The sequence below is a fragment of the Podarcis filfolensis genome, assembly GCF_964270895.1.
Source record: "Podarcis filfolensis genome assembly, chromosome: 3".
NCBI lineage: Eukaryota > Metazoa > Chordata > Lepidosauria > Squamata > Lacertidae > Podarcis > Podarcis filfolensis.
Genome location: NC_139606.1, coordinates 44596423 through 44617912, shown reverse-complemented (window position 1 = coordinate 44617912; position 21490 = coordinate 44596423). Strand labels below are relative to the sequence as shown.

The 21490-nt window shown below is 39.6% G+C and overlaps 1 long non-coding RNA gene across 1 annotated transcript in view; it reads right to left on the bottom strand.

Annotated features, from left to right (window-relative positions):
* LOC310760257 overlaps positions 1–18105 on the bottom strand; it is a 92510-nt gene extending 74405 nt beyond the window's left edge. The window contains exon 1 of the long non-coding RNA XR_014546858.1: positions 18018–18105. This is a non-coding gene — a long non-coding RNA (uncharacterized lncRNA). The remainder of the gene's footprint in view (positions 1–18017) is intronic.
* Between the last annotated feature and the right edge of the window lie 3385 nt (positions 18106–21490).

Here is a 21490-nt window from a genome sequence, read left to right as displayed (position 1 = left end):
GACAAGCCAGGAAGCAGGTGTAAGGAGTAAGCCACAAGTCAGGGTCAAAGAATAACCAATGAAGTGCCCTGAGACAGTAGCCTCACCCTGCCTAATGGCTGGGACGGCTCTGTTCCTACCCACCAGCTCTGACCTGCAGAACTGCATTTTTGTATGGCCACAGCAAACATGGAATAATATAAAATGTCATGGTTAGAAGTAGATGTTTCAGAACAGAGTATTAGTTTCACAAGGTGATCAAATCTCTGTAATACCATCCCAGGTTGTTTTTCCAGCAGCATAGGGGAAGTTCTAAATCACCTGCCGTATCTACAAATCAGCTCCAATTCTGAAAATGGGAGTTTAGTGAGGATGCTAAGAATTCCCAGCATTCCCAAGTTGCCTTCGCAGAACTACAGTTCCCAGGTTTCCCAGAGCAGAGGAAGTAATTGTTAAAGCAGTTTGCGAGGGGGCGGCTATGGCAGCTGTAACACAAATGTGAAGGGGGAAATAACATTTGTTTTAATTTTTTAAGTCATAGTTCTCTTTCATAAAGATCTGTTATTGGCCACAATCCAGTGATAACACTTTCTGAGCAAGCACTTGCACAAGAGATGCTGCTTCATATGCACCTCCCATTCATTTCAATGGGACCTTCATGAGAGAAGGTCCTGGTGAAATGTGTCCTTTAATTATTTTTGCATTTTGGAAGCAGATGGTCCGGCTCAAGACACCATGCTTCCCCCTGAGGAAATCTTCTGAACTTTCCATTATTTCCACTAGCATACAGTACAAATTAAAACCCTAAAAGCCAAAAGCATCGGACAGAAGAGACGTTGTCTAGGAGATTCTGAACATATTAAATGCCACTTATAAAAAGCAAAGCTATGTTCAAATGTCTATTTACCTCCTGCTGTTTAACCATATTAAAGATTAAAGGCAATCATTTTGCAACCTGAAAACTTCATAGTACCATCTTGAGAAGAGCGTGTCAGCATTCTAGATACGGTAGCTACAAAATCCTTGTTGCTGTGGATTGCTAACTTGCGACATTTACCTAAACTGAGTGATTGCCATTGTAAGACAGTGAAACAGAAAGACTTCTAGACAGATATGGGGAGCCATTTTCAATCTGAAGACCACGTTCCCTTGAGGACAACTTTCCTGCAACCACCAGTGGGGGGTGGGGGCCAGAGGTTAGAGAGAGAGGAGCAACAGATATGTTTTTTTTACATTCCACCCATGCAAAAGTTAGAGGTTTACACACACACACACACACACACACACACACACTGTTCAGCACCCTCCATCAAGGCAAGCAAGACTCACATTCACAACTCAAGGATATAATGCCAGCCAGGCCAGAGTTCTTAAGGAGGGTGCTAAGGAGGGCTGGTCTGGGGAAAGAAAGTGGGACTAGGGACGTGGGATGTGGCCTGGGAAAAGTACCAAGGACTGGATAGAAATTCCTAGAGGGGCGCATCCGGCCACACCCCCACCCCACCCCAGGTTTCCCACTCTCTGCTTTAGCTCGGGGTCTTTGCTTTGGCTCTGCATCCTTTTGACTAAAATTGAGTCTCTCTGCCTTAAAATGCCTAAGTCTTTGGGGAACTTTAGAATGATGAAGAGGGAATATCTTTAGAGCTTTTGTGTGTTTCAGAGCTTGCATTTACATGCATTCAATAACCTTTGGAATACACTTAGCGGCTGAGAAAGATACAGTGAAACTGGGGACATATTCATTCTGGTAATTGAGAAAGCTTATTCCAATGGAAGTGAATAAATGCATAGCACTCTTTGCCATTTATTGCAATATTCCTCCAAATGTTTCTTCTTAAAATATGTGCATAGACCATGGGTTATCTCTTTCTGATAAAACTCCTTTAGATTATTCTATGAAGAATTTAAAAACTTTTTTCATCATTTCAATATTCCACCTACTTAAAGGACCTCTTCTGTTCAAAATCTTTTTTTTTTTAAGGGAGAAGGTTGCATTTTATTTTAATATATTGAACTGGTAAATACAAATTACAATCTGTCAGGGCAATACAAACAGGCTCACAGAATATATTTGCTTTTGTAGTCATCTTAGCTATAAACCTTGCCTAAAGGTGAAAAGCTGTGCTTTTCAGACTAAGCTTTCACTTTGTATTAAACCACATTTCACCCAGTCTCTGTTGGTTTTTTCTTTTTTAAAAATCCATACAAAATTTTCTAGATACAGTGGTACCTCGGTTTACGAAATTAATCCATTCCGGAAGTCTGTTCTTAAACCGGGGCCTCTGAGGAAATATTGAATAAAAATGTTTCCATCCACCCTTTCCAAATCTTAGCTTTCCTGTTAAGCCTGTACTGCTGTCTACTACATGATCCACAAGTATGTGGGGTCACAGATGGCAACTTCTAGACCGTAACATTATCATACAGAAATTAAATCAGAATACCCCATACAAGTAGAAAAAGGGGGGCATTTTAAATATGAAAAAGCTTGTCTAGGCCACATTTTATGATTTATTAGCATTAAAGGAAGCTTGGCAGAAATGTTTGACACAGCATATCAGGCCAATTTTTGCCGCCTCCTCAAACATCCATCTTTAGGACAATTAATTGCAAATTTGCTGTGCTGATAGATGTACACATCATAGTTGCCAGATGTTTTTAGGCTCCATGTAATTGTTGTGTCCCCTTACACCCCTTAGCTCTTCTCGCAGCAATTGTTCTACATGTATTGCCAGTCACCCTCTATGGTCATTTGCACAAATGATGCTGTAATCTTTGCATTTCTCATGTCTGCAATTTAAATTCTAAAAGCTGCCTTGCACATTCAGCTGGGTCTTTTAAGCTTCTCTACAACACTAACAACATCCGTAAAGTAACAGATTTCAATTTAACATATTACTGCTATCACCTATGAAATGCTCGATGCAGTCAGTTTCACCATGTTCAGGAAACTATCTGCTGATGTGCATGGCCAGGTCACTAAGTGGATGCTACTTTACATTCTTCTACACCAAATAATCTAGGTGCTTTTATTTTATTCACAGAAAAGACCAGTAAGTTATAGAAGTGTTTTATTTTTTATTTCTTATTGATTGAGAGGTTTTAAAACCATCCTTTCCATTTCATTAGAAATCTCCAAGGTGGATAACATCAATAAGAATCAAACCAGTAAGCATCATTAGGTGTGGCTGGTACAATTAATTATGATGTACAGGAAGAAATATCATGTACTATTCTGAACCTATGCGCTGCTACCAGAAATAATGCTTTTGATTCAGCCAAATGATTTATGTTGTACTAACCCAGAACAATAAATCATTCAAAATGGCTCAAACTGTTGCTTAAGTTAGGAGTAAGGAACCTGTGACTCTAGGTTGTTGTTTTTTTACTCCAGCTCCCATCAGTCCCAATTAGCATGGCCAATGGTCATGGGTGATGGGAGTTGTAGTCCAGCAACACTTGGAGAGCCAGTTTCCCTTCCCAAGGTTTAAAGTATAGTTCTATGCCAGGATAGCCAGCTTTTCAACATTGTAGAACCTATAACTTTAACTGCTGGCTATAACAGGGATTCTGGCAAAGTGCTATAGAGTTTGAAAAGTCAGACTTGCTAAAATTCTGTTTACCTATGAAACAATAGACTACATTTTCTTTTTCATAATTAAATAGGTATATCCTGTGGTAGTGCCCCATCAATCTTAAACTAATGTAAAATTAATGCAAATCGAATTCAGAATGTGAAAACAAAAAATACACGAAAAATTCAAATATCATCAGATTTTGCATTAACACAATTTTACAATGCAACATCTGAATTTTTAGGGCTCAAAACTAGAGCCATATTTAGAACTGGCAAAAAAAAATTCATTATTCAGATGTTTCTGGACATAATTGAGTGCCAAGGCCCAGTGATTATATTTTTTTAATTAATGAAGGAAGTCCTTGTTTGCAGAAAGGTCTAAAGAAAATGGGTGAGAAATTCTGGTTCTAATTATTAGCATTAACTCCCACGTTTGATACTGAAACTGCAGTATGGCCTCTGAAGAAAAACTGGGTGTTTCTTTTGATAAGGAACCTTGCATATTTTTCACCAGAATATCCTTGAATCCAAGGATACTTAACATAAGGAGATGGCCAATCCGAGACACTAGCTTCATGAGTGCCTTCTTTTTAATAAATAACTTTACAAACAAAAGAGTTGAGCAATATACCAAAAGATAACTCTGCTTTTGATTCAGACATTACGCTGCAGGTTCATTATATTAATGCATTAATGCATTCACTCACAGGTTTGGGGATGGAATGTACAGAGCGAAATGAGCATGGATTATTATTATTATTATTATTATTATTATTATTATTATTTGCACTCACTTTTCTTCAGAACCTTTGAAGAAAATGGAAGTGAGGAGCCTTCAATGTCAATAAACATGCACTCACTGTGCTATGAGCCCCATGTCAGTACCCTGGAAGCCTTGATGTTTATTTGTCAAACAATCAAACATTGGTTTGAGATTCACATATGTTTAAAAATATTCAAACATAATTACTCAGAAAACTGTTTAAGAGGAAGTGGGGTTCCCTCCAGAGCTCCAGGGACTGCATCCTGGTTCATACTCTATAGTCAGGTTAAAAAGCATTGATGTCTCGCTAATAAAAATATCAATGATCACCAGATGTTTGGAAGTCAATCCTTGACACTCTAGAAAAGGTTCTATGAAAGGGAAGGATTTCTGGGAGAAATCTTCACCATTCAACAGCAGCAGCAACAAAAGGATATATGGAGACAGACACAGAGATCAAGGTATCATCAAGGTTACTCCTTGCAACTGACAAGAAATATCTCATTAAACAGAAGAAAGAGTTCCCAGGAGCAACAGGCAACCCCAGGGAGGAAAAGACGAAAAAAGGAAGACAACGCAATGCTTTCCTCAAATGTCAAAGCTCTTCTGAAAAAGAAGATAGAACTGAAGCAGCTGGGACTATTTCAACAAACTTTGAAACCAACCTTCAAGATGAATTAGCCTCAAGTAGGAATTATAGTGGCATGTTTGCTTAGAGAGCTTTAATATTTTTTAGCATAGCTAACATGGTGCTCTTCAGACGTTGCTGAGTTATTATTTCCATCGGCCTCAGCCAACGTGGCCAGGTACGATGGGAGTTGTAGTCCAACAATATATGGCGGCTACTGTATGGGCTACCGCTGGTGTCCAGAAACTTAGAGCAGGTGATATGGGTTGTATGGCTTTGCTCTATTAGAGAGCACTTCTTTTTTCAGCTGACACCTCCGAACTTCACTGATCCTACATCATTAGTTTTGAATTAATTTATTAAAACAGTTTGGTAGATCTAAGTTTTTAGGAATACAATCAATGAATGTGGTAGAGTTATTTTAACAGGATTTTTCCATTTACATATACACACACAACCCTAATTCAACTAAACTGGAGGGCTTTTTCTTCTTAAGATGTCCAACAGATGTGCAATTAAATGTAGAAGATTCTCTTTCCATTGACGGTTCAAGAATTAAAACAAGAGTTCTGAAGATGAAGAAGAGGCCTCCATCGGTGTTATGCTTTTTTATCCTCAATTACACTTGCTGAAGATGAGTAATGCACCTAAAAGATGCCAGCTGGGGGGTAACTGATTTATTAGATGGTTGATATCTTGATAACCAATCTGCATTCCAGTGATGACTTCCATTAAATTTTAAAAGGTCCTTCAACATACCTTTTCAAAATAGCCCAGTAATTGCTCAACTAGACACTATTTTCATCTCTTATTCTTCCCAGGTGAAGCAAAAGAGCTGTAATTGATATTGAACAATCAGCGTCCTAAAGATGGTTTAAATAAGAAGGTTCTGGGTAGAACATATTGATTCTCTGGCATTCCAAAAATAGATGGGGGTGAAGGTTATCTATAGAAATAAAGTCCTTATTACTCTACCGGTGTGATGGCCAACTTCTAGACCAAGTCCACTAAACTTTTGTGGGCCAAGCTACTTGAAGGCCAGAGCTCAGAAAGAGGAAGAGGGACAGAGAAAGGGAGACATCTCAGGCCTGACATCACTGCCATATACAAACACCAATGCCATATATGAGTTCCATGTATGTTTCAACCCACTCTGGGAATGAATGTAATGAAGAGGAAGCCAAGAGTGACTCAAATAAACAAATGTAGGAAAATTCCCATGTATCCCATGTAAACTATTCCACTGGAAAAATACTGGCATGTATTTTGTGGTGCAATAGACCTGTGCATTCACCACATACATGCATTTTTTTCTGCAACAAAATCATATGATGTTGCCATGTTTCTGAAGTAACTTCACCCTCCATAGAGTTACACATGGAGGTGTGAAACGGGCTCACTAAAGCCCAGAAAAAATAAAACTCCTACTTATTGTTGCACGCTTAGTAGACTATTCAGAAAGCTTCAAGCAAAAGCTTTGCAAACTCCTGCAATTACTAACCAGTTCAGGCCAGTTACTTAAGTTATTTTTCGGCATGTAAAACTCACCATGAATTTTTAGATTATTTTCACCACATCAGTGTGGTTGTTGCTGTTGCTGTTATAACTATTTAATTGGAATGTGAGCAACTACAATGAGATATTTTGAGTGTCAAGGTAAGCATGGAAAACAGAAGCTCGCTTTGATGTGGTAAGTGGCCTTCAGGTGATCTGCTTCACATTCTGAAAACACATTTGATGTTGTTGAAGGAACATGATACCTAGTCCCATCCTCCACAACTGATACAACCACCTGCTATACCCCCTGTCTGTTGTGCATTCAGTAGCTGTGTGAAGGGGTCATACACATGTGCTAAGCTCCTTCACACAAAGAGGAATCCTGATTCACTCAGGATTCCCCCATATCTGGTGCAGAACTCAAGTATACTTCATACAAGTACAGTGTCAACTCGAACACATCTGTCTATGTGCTTGTTGACAATCTCTAAGGATTCTAATAGATTAGTGAGATAGGACTCACCCTTGCATAAACCATGTTGGTTCTGCTTCAGCAAGTCTTGTTCTTGCAAAGCAGCAGCAGCCACTCCGAAGTCAGACAGCCACTCCAGGATGCCATGATTAATTGTATCAAAAGTCACTGGGAGACCAAGGAGAATCAACAGGTGCCTTATCATACAACTTCATCATACATGGTGACCAAGACAGTTTCAGTGCCAAAACCCGATTAATGGATCTAGAAAATCAATTTCATCTATTTCAGAGTGATTGGACCTGTTTGGGAATCATGCCCTGGAAGGGAACATTTGTGACTGGTCTATAATTATTCAGATCCAGAGAATGGTCTTATTAGCACCTTTTTCACATGCATTGGGACTGCCCCCCTCACACAAGGAGATATTAATCAGCTCCTTGGCCCAACCAGCCATGCCTTCTCTTCTAGATTTTACTAGCCACAATGGGCAAGACTCAAGCATACAAATGGATGCTTATATTTCTGGCATGTGCATTTACAGGAAATGGTTACAAATTGCACCCAGGAGGTGTTTATTCTGCTATTTGGGTCATTTAAAATTAAATACTGTGTTCATCATAGGCAGAGGGGCAATGGATCAAAATGCTTAGTAAATGTAGGTTTTGTACTTTTTGATCAAACGAGTTTTGTTCCATTACAGACAGTAAAGACAAATTGATGCACCTTTACATTCATTCTGCACGACAAAATATTAATCTGAAGTGGGTGTTCACTTTCCATCATGAAGAAGCGTAAGTACTTAGATCTCATCAGCCAGAGCATTTATTTAATTGTCTTTTTACCAAACAGATGAATGAAAATGATTATTTTACTTCTTGCTTTTCCTTTAATGTCAATCTTATAGCAGCATTAAAGAAGGGAAGCCCAGTTTAAAGAGGAAACAAATGCGCCTGTATTGAAATAAAGGCATATTCTCACTGTGGTGACAGACCTGTTTCGGAGCTCTATCACTTGAAGCTATGGATTGTTGGATAGACAAAATCTGCAAAGAGAAAACTAAAATTTACCAAGACAGATAAGCTAAATCCCTTTTCCTCCACATATGTGTGGAAGAGGTACTTTGTATGCCAGAGAGGGTTCAGTGACATAATATGCATTCTAGGCACAGTGGTGCAGTCTAGGGACAAATGTAACTGAGTGGGGGAAACTATGCCAAAACTAAGCAGGTATGCTATTTCAAGTGTGTCAAACATAGCTTCTTGCTAAGAGCAGGGTAGGGAATCTTCCCCCATGCCCATCAAGGACTGCATTATCTTGAGACAATTGTCAGGGTCTGCATGCCAGTGGAGGATGGGTCCTCATGCAGATGGTGGGCAGGAACTGAGTCCAAAGTCATCCCCTTTGCCCTCCGTCCCTCCCTCTCTCTGTCTCTCTGCCACTCCCTTTCCCACTTCTTCTTCCCATCAGCATAAAGTGAGGCTAAAGCCCACATGACTGCAGATATTATTGAACCCCCAACTCCCACCGTCCCTGACCATTGGCCATACTGGCTGGCCCTTACATAGAGGGCCACAGATTTCTCAGCCCTGCACTCCTGCACTACAGCATTAATGGTCAAAGGCAAGATCAGCTTTATTTAGAAAGGTATTTTATTATGTGTGTATTATCATGTGTAATCATAAAAACCATTGTAGCTTTTCTTCCCCAATGGTGTCAGGTTTTTGCAAAACGTATAGAACATGGATGTCATAGTCTGTGTCATTAGTCCAAAATCTATTGCAATTAGATTCAGAAATGAAAACAAATGCCAGACAGCTACATTTCCTTCCTTCTGCTGTGCTAAATTGCTTGTGAAGATCTATTTCTTCCATTTTAGCCATGGCAAAAGCGTACAGCATAAGGCCACATATGCTGCCTATTAAATGACACTGTCAAACTGGCAACCAAGCAGTGCACAGTTCCATGCTAAACGTGTTAATTGAGTGTTTCTGCACTAGCCTTTGTGTAGCAGCCCATCAAACTGGCTTTGACACTATTCATCACTCATTTATTGCAGGGAATCCAGACAACATTTCTTCCAAACCATTACCATTTCCAAAGATTATCTCAAGTTTTCAAAGAGACTGGCTGGTAATGATTTGGGAGGGTGTTTTCATTGCAAATGTGCCACAATCCTTTCACCAACTAGTACAGTGCTTCTATCTAACATAGGTAAGATGCTTTGATATTGAAACATCCCTAAAGACACAAGAAGAGCTCTGCTGGGTCAGACCAAAGACCTATGGCTATGGAAAGCTCACAAGCAGCATACAAGAGCAATAGCCCTCTCTTTCTGTTTTTCCTCAGCAACTGGTATTCAGAGGCATGCTGTCTCTGATTCTGGAGATGATCTATAAACATCACGACTAGGGCTGTGCAAATACCAAACATGTAAAGCACAACCCCAAGAATCCTCAGAAATGTAGTTTGTTAATGGTACTGGGAATTATAGCTCCATGAGGGGTGAAGTACAGTTCCCAGGATTCTTGGGGAGAGGAGAATATGCTTTCAATATATGACATGTACCCAGCCTAGCAGACAATATGGCTTGGAGGCTTGGTTCATAATGATCTTGCTGACAGGTGTAAGTAACCCAGCCTCTTCTCCATTATTGTCAATCTAGTTGTCCTGCAGGACCACAACCTTCGTTACAGAGTGTTAACTCTTCAGAATAGCTCCCTGCTGATTAATGGAAGTTATTCACATTAATTTGAGGGGCCTGAGGCAAGAAATCCTCTAACAGCCCAATTTGGATGTGGCTACAGTTCAGCTCCTCACACCAGGCTGAGAACTTGACCCTGACAAAGAAGCGACTCTTGACACGGCTGTGCCATTCCTCCTCTATACCATCTTTTCTTTCAAGATCGTTATTTACCTATGTAGACTATTGTTTATTCCCCCTGTATAGAGGAGGAGAAATGAGGCATGATTGCAGCTTTTGTGCACTGTAAGAGTTACCTTCTCATTTATTACACTCTTATTTTGATAGATTTTTGCACACATGCTTGGACAATTTTTAGAAGTGTCATCAATCTAAGACTGCAGTGCAGTTGCTCTCTCACCCCCTGTTCAGCCTATAACTGAAGAGCTGCTCGTAATAAATGAGCGATACGGCTGAGTGTCACCAACCTGCTGTAACATTTAATAGATATTCATAACATGTATTAATCATATGCCGTTCTGAAGGGCTGCGGTCCTGCAAGGTACCAGGCACCTTCAGCTCCCACTCGTGTCAGTGGGACTTGAGATTTGAAAGACGAGGGCCTCCTGCCCTCCAGAAGCTGCTCTTCCCACTTCCTTCTGCCTCCCATGTGTCATGATATAACCCCAGACAGAAGGAAGGGAGCACACTCTGAGGAATAGCTACTAATGGATTCAAAAAGGAAGGTTTTTGTCTATGGTTCTTCAGCAGTTGGTTTCTTGTGCCCGCATAGGTAAGCTGCCAAGGGAAACTCCATATTGTATTCATTTCAGCTCCCTAAGGCTAAACCCTGAGAGAAAACCCTGATGGATGAACTAAGTTGCAGTTCAGTGGCAGGGTGTCTGCTGTGCATGCAGAAGGCCCCAGATTCTATCCCCAGTATCTCCTGCTGGAAATATTGAAAAGCCACTACTAGTCAGTGTGGACAATCCTGAGCTAGATAAGACCTATGGTCTGACTTGGTATAAGACAGCTTCCTATCTATGTGCCTGCTTTGAGCCCATTTTAACTCTAGCTCTGTTCATGCATTTATGCAGGACACTCACACATAGTAGCAATGGCCCCGTCCTCAAAATTATGTCCTATTGCCGTGCTTCCCATGGCCTTCCCATGCTGAACACAGGAGTCTGAAAAGGGATAGCTTTGCATCAGTAGCTGTCCACACAAAGTCCTCCACAGTAAATACCTGAAGATCTAAGGTAACGTGGCAACAACAATATAATGTTATTGCTGGAGCCAGAGGCATCACCCCACTTCTGCTGCTTCGTGTGAGTAAATGTGTGAATAGGGCTTTTGTGTACTTTATATCACCTGTGTACCATTAAAAAAACATTGTGGATGCAGATTAAGCTTTTAAGCAGAGTTTTTGGGGTCTCAGAACCCCCCCCTCAAAAAAAAAACCATTCCTATGTTTATTGATAATTCAAAGCCCCTCTTACTTTGTGCCACATTGTGTCCCACCCTTTGTTTCTGGTACATTTATGAAGTTTATTGTTTCTATCTGGGGAATCATACTGCACATGTACCGTACAACTTCCAGTATGGTAATGGCAACAGTGGAGGCTGCCTAAGGCTGGACTAAGACACCAAGAGGAAACAAGAATTGCAGGACTACAGGGCAGAGCTGCCTAGTTTATATCCAAATACCTACACACAAATACTACAAACCTGAATACAAACCCAGGCAAACCTTATTACAACATAAGTAGTTTTATAGGCTCAATAATTAAACATCCTAAAGTTTCCTTATCCAGTAATGTAAAATATTGCCTTGCAATTAAAATGAATGAGAAAGGGATAGATAGATAGAGTTGCAAAGCATTCCTTACAACAGATAATAGTTCCCTTTTCGCTATTAGGGTAACTGTGTTCTAAGGTGATTAATATTGTATCCACTGTAAAACAAAGCAGAGGGAGAACAACTGTGAAAGCTCAACCCTAATTTGGACTTGAAAACAAGAAGAGTCAGACAGTTTTAAAAATGTGCCCAAGATTTCCAGGGTCATCCACAACTAGATTCCACAATACACTTATTTTATTTAATTATGGTGAAGTCTTTTCCTCTAGCCTTTGGTCCTGTTTGAGACCACCTTCCCCATGGAGAACTCTTCCAACCTTAGAAAGCAGGATTGAACTCTGCATATCAACTGATGCATGTAGTGTTCAATCCCCCCAACCCATGGGCCAACTTTGTCCAGTGGATGGGACCCCCCCCCCAATACATACACACACATACACCTATCAATCACCTGACATCGTGGAAGGGCCCACAAGGGCCATCTGGTCCAAACCCTTCAAATGCAGGAATCTTTTGCCCAACATGCTCTACCAATTCAGCTAAAACAAAAAAATTTTTTTTCTTTCCAGTAGCACCTTAAAGACCAACTAAGTTAGTTCTTGGTATGAGCTTTCATGTGCATGCACACTTCGTCAGATACCTGTATCTGTATTCTTTCCGCCATATCAAAAAAGGTTTTTGGTAGTTTCCCCTCTTTCGATTTACCTTTAGCCCGAAGTCTGTCCATTTCCATTGAGACCACCCCATTAAAGTCTCCCATTATTATTATTTTCTGATCCAAATATTCAAATAGTTTTTCCTCCAATCCTTTAAAAAAGTCTGCTTTGCATCCATTTGGTGCATAAACTCCAATAATGATTAATTTTTCGCCTAGCCAATTGACTTGTGCTGCTATAATCCTCCCTTCCTCGTCTTTGAATAGTTGCTGTGCCTCTAATTTACTTTTTATATACAAAACCACCCCTCTCTTCTTGCTTTTATCCGATGAAACAAATTCATTTCCCAATTTTTTATTAACCAAAATTTTTCTATGTGCTTTTTTAACATGAGTTCCGGCGGATCGCGAAGTGGAAGCAAGCGGGATCTTTTGCTCGCAAGAGTATCCAGCTATCGGGAGGAAAAAGGGGGGTTTGCAAGGGCGCCGCAGCCCCCCAAACACTCTTGGAAGGGAATCCAAGAGGCAGGGGTCCCAGCTCTGCCGTTTAAATTCTCCCCCGGCCACCAAGTAGTCCCTTTTGGGGGCGACGAGTGTGGCGGGGTTGAGACGTCGGCAGCGGGAAGCCATTTCTATCTCCCCATAGCGAAGCCCCGAGCTTGCGCACAAAGCGATCCGTTCTCAAACAAGAAGAAAACGAATTGGGATTTTATAACGGCGAATTTTATGATTGATTCGGACAAATTTGGACTAATTCGTGGAGGCAGGGTGCTAAAAAGGAGGTTAGCCTTGCCGGGAATTGGATTTGGGCACAGAAGAATTCACGGAGCGGAAAGACTGTAAGTTTTGACAAGCGGTAAAGTTTTCTTTAAAGATATATCGGAGAGACTGTAAGAGGAAAGTCTCCTATAATACTGACTGTGTAATAAGCGAAAAGAGAAAGGAACTGTGGTGGAGCATTTAAAAACAGACGCTCGGAGAACTCTTTGTGAGCGGGGGGAAGGAGAAAAGGAGACTGTGAGATTACTTTCACTTTTAAAAAAACTGCGTAGTAAAAGTTGCGGACTCGGAGACATTGATTTGAAACTATTTAAATATATGTAATTCAAGTAAATGATGATGGACACCTGCCCCTTTTCTTTTGAAATTCTCTGTTGGGATATTTAAAGAACCTGCGGGACAGTAAAGCTATTATTTTTGTTACTGCTGAGTCTCCCCCCCCCCCCCGTCTCTTTGAAGCTACAAGCAAGAGATACAAAACGCCATTTTGTTGCCAAGAGAGAACACCCTGGTGGCTAATTAGTTACCAAAGGAAGTTACTTCTTCTACTCCTCTGCAACGGATTTTTGTGGATATGCCCTTCTTCGTCTGCTTTTTCCCTATATAAGGAATATTAGTGAGTTTGCTCTCTGGGTCTTTTTTGGTTTTTTTTTGGGAATTACGTCACTCATTTTGTTTGGAACCTGGGCCATTGGAATTAAAGATTTTTGCAAGTGACTCTTGGGAAAGATAGAAGAATTGTTATTGTTCTAAACTACGCAACCAACTCCTGGGATTTAGCCAAGCAAGTGGCAAGAAGTTACAGAAGGGTCTTTTGATTTATTCGACTGTTGCTTACACACTAATTAACTCTTTCCCCTACCAGAATTGAAAATATTTGGACTTGGTGTACGATATAGATGTATAAGATACGGAAACTGTTTAAATGATATTGAGTTTAGGGATTTTATTCCGGTTGTATATTGAACAAAAAATAGTTTGTTGATAGCTAATAAGGTTGGGTAAAACAAAAGTATTGGTTTTGCTGTTTATATTATTAATTATTTGTGTAAAAGATAAAAAGGGAAGGGGAAGGTAAAATGTCGCATACCCAGAAAAAGATAGAAGGAGGAACACCAGGAGAGAGAAAGGGTTCAAAACAAGAATCGGAATGGAAGGCAGATATTGTAAAGATGTTTTCAGAACTTAAATCAGACATAAAAAGCAGTGAGAAAAATCTTGAGAGTAAACTGGGCAATATGGAAACTAAATTAGAACAAATGGATAATAAAATTGACTTAACAGTGAATGAATTGAAAGACCAAATGAAGGAAATCGCAAAGAAAAACACCGAGATTGTCAAAAGAACACAAAACCTGGAAGAAGGAATGAAAAGGACAAAATTAGAAGTGAGAGAGGTGCGAAAGGAAGAGGAAAAAATAAGAGCAGAAATGTCTGAAGTGAACAGGACGCAGGAAGAGCTCTGGGACGCGGTTGCGATGAATGAACTTCGGCAACGGGAGTCTAATCTGAGATTAAGATCGGTGCCAGAAACTCAGGGAGAAAAGATCAAAGAAAAATTGACGACAGAAATTGCCCAATGGCTGGATATGAAAATTGAAGATGTGCAGAAAACGATACAAAATGCATTTAGGATAAAAATAAGAACGACCAAAGCCAAAAAATTCCCTGGTGATTGCCTGATCATCTTTAGGGACAAAGAAATGAGAGACCTGATTCTGCAAAGAAATAGAGAGAAGCGTCTAAATATTGATGGAAATTATATAATTATTTTTAAAGACGTGCCGGTGAGACTATTGAAAAAAAGGGATCGATACAGACAATTAGTACAAACATTGAAGAAAAATGGAATAGAATTTAAGTGGGAATTTCCAGAAGGAGTGACATTTGCATATAAAGGGAAGAGGCACAGACTGACTAAACCAGAAGATGTGGGAAAATTTCTCAGAAGATACAGAGAGCTGACCAGAGTTGGAGAAGAGGCAGAAGTGTTGGGAGCTAGAGGTGGTGAAGGAGATTCGGCAGAGTTGGAGGAGGGAGAGGAGCGAGACAGTAAAGAGAAAAGAAAAGGAAGAGGAGAAGAAGAGGACGAAGAAGAGGAAAGCGAAGAAGATAAGGAAGAGGAAGAGAAGTAAAAAGAGGAAAAAGAATTTATTTAATTGTTAGACATCATGGCTTTAAAATTATGGACATGGAATACAAATGGCTTGAATGAAAGGAAAAAAAGGAATAAAGTGATACAATACCTAAAACAGAAGAATTTGGACATTATTTGTTTACAAGAGACTCAGGTTTAAAAACATTTCTATTGATTTAGCGTCTTTATCTGTTTTCTGAAATACATTCAATATAAATCTCCAATTTATACTGATAGTTATACTTAGCCCAGGATAAAAAGTCATATCTGATTCTACCATGATCTCATCATCATCTAAATCCTAACTTTTAAGCAACCAGAAGAAAGGCGTGCTCTTTCAATTCTGTTTTAATCTATGTGAATATCTTACTCCACATAATCAGAGACACCTAGACTTTTCTTTTCTTTTTACCTTTGGACCTGCTCTACAATTCCATTATGCAAATTTTCAGTAGGACTCATTGTGAAAAAGAACATAATAATAGGAAATGAGCTATCCAAGCTTGATATAGCAAAAAGAAAATGATATATTAACTAGCAAAGTGGGGGAGAGCTATATTGGGTTAATGGTGGTGCTTGATGCTCAAACTGTATGATCTTCCAAAGACAGAAAAATATTTCCAATTGGAAGACATTTTTAATTGAATTCCTAAATGCTTGTAAGTGTCTACCATCTTCAGAATGTTGATAGGACTAGCTCCATTCCATGTAAGTGTCTACCATCTTCAGAATGTTGATAGGACTAGCTCCATTCTTTTTTAAAAAAAAAAGTGAAATGAGGGTAACCTGAGATTGCATGCAAAGAATATCCAAAACTATTCCTTTGGGAATATGTGTCTCCTCTAGATGAAGAGACAGCATATGCACAAATATTTCCCTGGGGAAATATGTCAGCTGAGCTTTGGACATCCTGAAAGCATAGGGAGAGAATAAAGGCTTTGTTTTCAGACATTTGAGGTGAAGAATGCATGCAGGCTAAAAATTGAAAGGGGAAGGACTGTGTTCACAATCCTCATCAAGAGAGAAGTTCTGAAAGGGGTTCTAAGGACATCTAGGTGAACATACGTAGAATCTCCCCTCAGAACTTCCTTTTCAACACAGTAAGGTCTGATGTGGAACTGGTGGACTTGTGGCTTATGTGCTCTCACCACTTTAAGTTCAGTTGCATTCAGGCAAATGCGCATACAGGTGAAATGTATGAAACTAATCCATGATTAGTAGTACCCTACAAAAGTAAGGTCAAATAATCTTGGTTGGTAAATCTGTGCAACATAAACGGAAAGGCTATTTTATGGTGCTCTAGGGCTCTTAAATAGCATCTGGGAAGTTTATATTTCCCTTTGGAAATTAGAGATTTTCTATTGTCTGCTATGGCATCAGAACTAGGGATGAAGGCCAACAGAATTTATTCAGAAAAATATACTGTGATAAACCCAGCGGTTTAACTGTAATAGTAGCTTAATCCACCCTATAATATTAGCTTAACTGATATTAAAATAAACTTAATCTATTATTATTGAAAACGAATAAAGTTACTTAGTTCAGTGGGAGTTACACCAAAGTCAGGGTGCATAGGTTTCTGCAGCAGCAAAAGAAGAAGGTAACAGTTGGCATAAGGTATGAATTGGGGTCCTGAGAGTCCTCTTCCATTAATGTTCCCATTCCAGGAATGTCAGAATGGAGACTTAGCCCTTGTAACCTTATGGTGGTATTTAAAAGAGTTCTCCAAGAGAATAAAACCTGACTCCATGTGTCACGTGCCAAAAGATGGTTTCTTCAAAGAAACTGGAGCAGAGACCCATTCTGCTATGGACAATAGAGTTGTCCCTTTCTACTCCTCATGTCAGAAAATATCAAAGGCCAAATGCGACACCAAAAAACATAATAATTGCCTCGCTCAGTGATGAGACTGTACTTTGTGAAATTTTCCACTCAGTTATGCCCACATGATATATGATCAAATGCAGTATGCAAGCTGTTCTGTTGGGCTCTTTTGGCTGAATTGTAATCACTGTGAAGCCGTCTACTATGTTAGGCCTCAGGCAGACTGAGAGGGACAAACGGGCTCCATTTTTTTCTGTTTTCCTGTCACATCTCATCCTCTCTCTCTCTCCTTTTCCTTCATCACCCTTTCCTTGAGCAATGACATTTGAGCTGGGATAAAAACAAGAGAAGCTGGTTTTGTTCCTACTGCAGAATGGGAAGAAAAGAAAGCCTTATGTGGTGTTCTGAGATTAATACCTTGCCTGTTTTCAGCTGTCAGATTTGTTTCTTCTGTGTGGTGAAATCATATCATTCTATCACAATTCTTATTATGAATGACTATTTAAAGCCTTGAACAGCCTGATGGAGGGGGATTCCTACCCCCACCAGTCAAGGCATGATATCAAGAACTGAGTAACTAGCTGTAGTTTCATACTGGGCATCCTATCAAATTCCACTCACCCTTCATTGACCCCTTTATCTTGTGCTAACTCCTCACGAATCCCAGTAACCTACTGTATTATCCTTGCAGAGAATTTTACGCTCAATTATAACTATCACAACATCTAAGATGGCCTGTTTTACAGAGCCATGTTAAGCAATCAGAAGAATTAAATGGCATTTGAGGCTGGCTTTCTCGGTAATAACTGTTCAAAAGAAAAGCTTCCATATTTAAAGTATTAGCAGCTGTCTGTATTATCGCTATATTGGGATGGGAGGAAAGCAGGAAATAAGGAAAAGATTGCACGCTTTATTTAACAAATTCACCAAGAGATTGAAAAACCATTGAATGAACCAAGCTACAGCTCAATGAAGCAATGTATTTGAGCCCATGGGTGTATTGGCTGTACATGGTGTCTTACTGTGAGCATATTAAGTGCCACAGACAAAAAGATATGAAAAAGTAGGTCTGCAGTTGTAATCACAGTTTTCTGAAAAAGAAATCCCATCCTGCAGAGAATGGATTAATAAAATATAGAGGTTTATGGTCATGTCCAAAATTACCTGTCAAATCTAGAAATGCAATCACCCAAATGGCTCTGATGGTTCCCTCAATATGTGGCTTCTGTTCTTCTCTTGTGTAGAAATTCCTAAAGGGAAAAAGATACCCCAGAGTTGTTCAAATGCCTATCTTTAAACTGACTGCAGTGAGCTAAATCAGAAGGGCTTTTAAAGGTATTTTTGTGTTCTAATTCTAAATCTAGCTTCCTCTTTTTTAAAGTAACAAATGCAATAAACAAATAGCCATTAGGAAAGCAAATTGTTTGTTATTTCAAGGTACGCTCAAAGTAGGAAGGAAGCTGAGAGCTTACCAGATGAAGAAAGAGGAAAATATGATTGCATTTTCGGTCTTATTTGTCCCACAATTCTTTTTGTATTTCTATGGCTGGATTATAATGGTGTACTTGGAGCAACTGCACAATGATCCTTGTCTATAAGAGGGCCCCATATTCTTAGCTGGAAGGAAGGAAGGAAGGAAGGAAGGAAGGAAGGAAGGAAGGAAGGAAGGAAGGAAGTCCCCTCTTGGAAGGAAAACTATGAAGCAAAATGTACATACAATGTACAGTTGTACAGTTTGCACAATTAAAGTGGATTAAAGCATTCTGTCACCCAGGCACAACAAATCCATTTTTTGCAGTTAGGAAAGTGATGAGGAAATGCACTGGAAAGTTTGAGGTGAATTAATGATTGACAGGAAGCACTGTTATTATTTTATCACCTACCCTCCCTTCACCCTAAGGTGCTATGTATGGATGTCATGCAAGTGTATAAAGAATGACACTCATTAATTTATCTACAAACAAATTGGAATGAATCCTTAAAAAGAACAAGCATATCTAACCTCAACATAAGCTTTGAAAGTAAATCAGGATAAATGCTTGACGAAAGCTCTTGGTGGAATTCAGAGGTTCTTACATTTGAGTAGACATTTGTAGGGTTGGCCTGCACAACTATAGCCTAGGTAAATATAACCCCCCCCAGCTTTTTCTGCTTTAGAAGACTTCTGGAATAAAAGTCTTACTTCTAATCAGAAGTAAACTAGCTTGGCTTATGCCTGTTTTGTTGTGTGTGTCAGCACTTCTTGCATTAATAGGTTCTGCATGATAGCTACAAAACTTATACCACTTACTTTTTAAGTGAAAACAATTTTTAAAGGATTTCACATGCTAAAGAAGATACAGGTTGTTATATATATATATATATATATATATATATATATATATATATATATATAAACACATTTGGTTTTCAGCATAATAATATCTGACATTTATATAGCATTTTAGAGTGTTCAAAGTCCTTCACATGAATTATTGCCACAATCTTTGCAAAAGCTGCATCAGGTCAGTATCATTATCCAGAATGGGGAAGGCAGTGGGGAGCGAGGCTGAGAGTATCTCACCTAAGGCCATCTGTTAAGTTCATGGCAGAGAAAAACTGTGAACCTGTGACCAGTAGCTCTTTCATGCTAAAGAACTTCTTACAGCTAGAGGTCAGGTGCACTGAGAACCTCTACACATTTAAGCAGGCAAAATGCTAAATAAGATACATAAAAATACAATACAGAAGATTGCTGTGCTGAATTCAGGATTTGAATTTTAGTGCAAAAAGGGACTTTTTGATGAAGTTAAAAGTTTCCTGAGAGCTACAGACACACTCACAATTTTTGAGCCAATTTGCTGCTAGTCACAGATTTGCATAGCTATTGCTTCAGTCCCATTTGTAGTGACCTTTTTCGTTCTGGAAACAGTGAGGCCATGGTGTAGTTAATCACATTTGGTTAAGTGATGATGTCACTGCAGTCAATTGAAGCTATTTGGAATGGGGGCATTGCCCCCTTAGCTTTATTTATCATCTGTGATGTCATCATCTTGCCAAATCTAATTGACTAACAGCAACCCCACTGCATATAAATATATGTATTTATTTACTCATTGCTTTTTAAAAGCCATTTTTACTGGGATAATTATTTTCTCTGCCAATTTTTACAGTACACAAAGCAACTTTGTAACATTTGTAAGCACTCATATGACAGTGGCATTATGAGACCAACATGCCATGTTCAATTTCTGGTGATGGTATATTTCCAGATTTGATTAGTACTATCCTATCCCTTGGGCAGTAAGAAATATTGATGCAGACGCTGACCTGATCTCCACATTAATTCACAGACGGAAATGTAAAGCAATTTTTTTGTTTCAACAGTTTGTCAGGAAAGCCAATGGCAGCTGTCAACCATGACAAGAAAAGAGAGGAAAGGGAAAATAGGGGATCCTACCCCTATCAGGAAAGAAGGCTGTGAAATTACAGCAATTTACTATGATGTGTTTCAGTTTTTCAGTAACTAATATATAATTGTATACAATATTATAATCTTGGTTAAAGAAATTAAATCACAAGGAAGAAGGGGTTTTGCTGCACTGGTCCTGCATGCAGGCTTCCGATGAGTATCTGCTTGACCACTCTGGGTACAGGATACTAAGCTGTATGCCCCTTTGTCCTGATCCAGCAGGTCTTTTGTTATGCTCTTACTACATACTAATATACCAGCTAGGCTTGTAAAACTGAGATGATATCCCCCCCCCAGCCCACCACTTATAAAATAGAATGAGCTGGGGGGCTGTGGGTTGTACCCAATAGATGCCTGGGTAGAAAGGAACTTGTGAACTGGGTCCCTCTTTCCTAATGGATCATTTCCATCTTCCTCAGACTGATGACCTTGTTTCCTAAGAAAGAGGTGGATTTGAGCAACACAACAGGTTCCACTGCACTGAGCGCCAAGCCTAGGGGGAACCACAAGGTGTCACAACTATGACTTAGTGAATTGAGCAGAATGGAAGGGGAGAGGTGGAAGTGTGCACCGAATTTTGGCCCTGCACAGAGCACCGCTGAATTTTGAAAGACCAAAGTCCGCTCATTCCCAAGACCCTCAATCTCTGTGATAGCACTCTGACTTGGGAGTGGGAAAGCACTCTCAATTCCCTAAGACCTCATCCAGCAACTTCACTGACTCTCTCTGGTTATCTTGACTCAACAAAACAAACTTGTGTCCTTAGTGCCAAGAGCTTACAACTTCGGTCCAGCAAGACACAATATACAGAATAGCTCCCACGTTCCTGCTGCCACATTTCTACCTGCGCATGTATTGTTGTTGTCTAATGAGTTTCTGGCTCCTTGCCCTACTGAAAAACTCACTTGTTACCTTGATGCTTTGTACTGGGACAAGACACTTCCTCAGCTAAGAGGCCATCACTTCCACTAAAGACAGAGCCAACATTTGAATAACTAGTTTTATTATAAATATAGCCTTCTAAGTACCACAATGTTTTTACACAAAAACCAGGGTGCATGAAAGACATAGTCGACATTGTGGCTATTACTTATGCAGAGCTAGCTACCTCTGTGATGCATGCTAATTGTCTGCAAATATTTGAATACGAGAAAGAAAGATTACTTTACAACAATTCCAAAAGAAA